At 57.6% G+C, this 2,500-nt stretch overlaps 1 protein-coding gene across 3 annotated transcripts in view; it reads right to left on the reverse strand.

The window, feature by feature from the left end:
* The window catches only part of LOC115538989 (eyes absent homolog 1), a 27,045-nt gene that overhangs the window by 10,227 nt on the left and 14,318 nt on the right, over positions 1–2,500 (reverse strand). The window lies entirely within an intron of this gene.

Below are 2,500 nucleotides of genomic sequence, written 5' to 3' on the forward strand. Positions count from 1 at the left end.
TACAAATGACAGAAGAGTCACACACCTTAAACACAGTCACCCTGCTGAAGACCCCATAGTGCCGCGGGGGTGACGAGGGGCTGTGATTAATCAACACATTGTCGGCTTCAGGAATAAAGAAAGAGAAGCGCTCTTTGTGGGGCGACTCCTGGAGGTAGTGGAGGGTGAAGACCTGAGGGGGGGGCCTTATCTCTCTCCCTGCGGCCTTATCAGACATCTGGCCTGATGAAGGATGTGAAGGGAGGGGGGGGGGGGGGTCCCCACAATGTGAGCAACACAACAGGGGCTGTTGTGTTGGGCAGAGGGTGATCAGGCCAGTGTGTGTGTGTGTGTGTGACTGTTTGTGTGTGTGTGTGTGTGTGTGTGTGTGTGTGTGTGTGTGTGTCTGTGTCTGTGTGGTTATAGCGTGTGTATGTGTGTAGCGTGTGTGTTTGTGTGTGTGTGTGGTTGTTTGTGTGTGTGTGTGGTTGTTTGTGTGTGTGTGTGGTTGTTTGTGTGTGTGTGTGTGTGTGTGTGTTTGTGTGTGTGTGTGGTTGTTTGTGCGTGTGTGGTTGTTTGTGTGTGTGTGTGGTTGTTTGTGTGTGTGTGTGTGTTTGTGTGTGTGTGTGTGTGGTTGTTTGTGTGTGTGTGTGTGGTTGTTTGTGTGTGTGTGTGTGTGTGTTTGTGTGTGTGTGTGGTTGTTTGTGCGTGTGTGCTTGTGTATCGAGAGGGTAAGGACTGAGTGTGTGTGCATGGCGGTTTGTTTGTGGTGTGTTTGTGTGTCTTTGTGTGCGTGCGCTGGGATGTTGGAAAGGAGTGTGTGCATGTGTGTGTGTGTGTGTGTGTGTGTGTGTGTGTGTGTGTGTGTGTGTGTGTGTGTGTGTGTGTGTGTTCACCAGTCCTTGGGCCTGGTGAATATGCATTTCCTCCTCATCCTCCACTCAGAGAAAGGCAGTAGCAGCTCAGGGGGTAATTAGGTCATTCAATGGACTGATAGCATCTAATGGCTTAATAATACACATGACATGGGCTAGGGAGAAGGCCCTTCTGGGGCCCCAGGGGCCCCAGAAGGGCCTTCTCCCTAGCCCATGTCAACAGCAGGAGACCCCCAGCTGACAGAGGGACGCAGACAGACAGGCAGACAGACAGGCAGAGTACACGGACAACTGGAACCAAAAACACTCAAAGAAATGTCTGCCCGTCATGGCGACGTCGTGTGAGTCAGGGCAGACAGAGTGGTCTGTTCCAACTGTTGCCTCACTTATCCCTACACCGACCCCTCCCCAAACACACACACACACACACACACACACACACACACACACACACACACACACACACACACACACACACACACACACATACACACACACACACACACACACACACACACACACACACACACATACACACACACACACACACTCCATTAGTGCACAGCAGGCCCCACCCATGAGAAAACGAAGGGGCAGCTTAATGAACTGCTCCTAAACAGGGTGTAATTGCACCTTTGTATCCAGAGACAAACAGAGAGAGAGCGAGAGAGAGCGAGAGAGAGCGAGAGCGAGAGCGAGAGAGAGAGAGAGAGAGAGAGAGAGCGAGAGAGAGAGACTTCCTTTCATCCTCTGGTCATTTCGCCCCCCCCCCCCCCCCCTAATAGGAGGGCCCTCCCACACACCGTGGAAAATGCAAAACAGCTTCTCCTCCTCTGGAGGAGCGTGGGGGGGGGGGAGAACTAGAGGGGAGAGGTAGTGAGTGGAGTGGGGAGAGAGAGGGGTGGAGGGGGAGAGAGAGGGGTGGAGGGGGAGAGAGAGGGGTGGAGGGGTGGAGGGGAGAGAGAGGGGTGGAGGGGGAGAGAGAGAGGGGTGGAGGGGGAGAGAGAGGGGTGGAGGGGGAGAGAGAGGGGTGGAGGGGGAGAGAGGGGTGGAGGGGGAGAGAGAGAGGTGGAGGGGGAGAGAGAGGGGTGGAGGGGGAGAGAGAGGGGTGGAGGGGGAGAGAGAGGGGTGGAGGGGGAGAGAGGGGTGGAGGGGGAGAGAGAGGGGTGGAGGGGGAGAGAGAGAGGTGGAGGGGGAGAGAGGGGTGGAGGGGGAGAGAGAGGGGTGGAGGGGGAGAGAGAGGGGTGGAGGGGGAGAGAGAGGGGTGGAGGGGGAGAGAGAGGGGTGGAGGGGGAGAGAGAGAGGTGGAGGGGGAGAGAGAGGGGTGGAGGGGGAGAGAGGGGTGGAGGGGGAGAGAGAGAGGTGGAGGGAGAGAGAGAGGTGGAGGGGGAGAGAGAGAGGTGGAGGGGGAGAGAGAGGGGTGGAGGGGAGAGAGAGGTGGAGGGGGAGAGAGGGGTGGAGGGAGAGAGAGGGGTGGAGGGGGAGAGAGAGGGGTGGAGGGGAGAGAGAGGTGGAGGGGGGGAGAGGGGTGGAGGGGAGAGAGAGGGGTGGAGGGAGAGAGAGGGGTGGAGGGGGAGAGAGAGGGGTGGAGGGGGAGAGAGGGGTGGAGGGGGAGAGGGGGAGGCCTGGCTGGTAGGGGCAGAGGC

The sequence above is a fragment of the Gadus morhua genome, unplaced genomic scaffold (genome assembly GCF_902167405.1).
Source record: "Gadus morhua unplaced genomic scaffold, gadMor3.0, whole genome shotgun sequence".
Lineage (NCBI taxonomy): Eukaryota > Metazoa > Chordata > Actinopteri > Gadiformes > Gadidae > Gadus > Gadus morhua.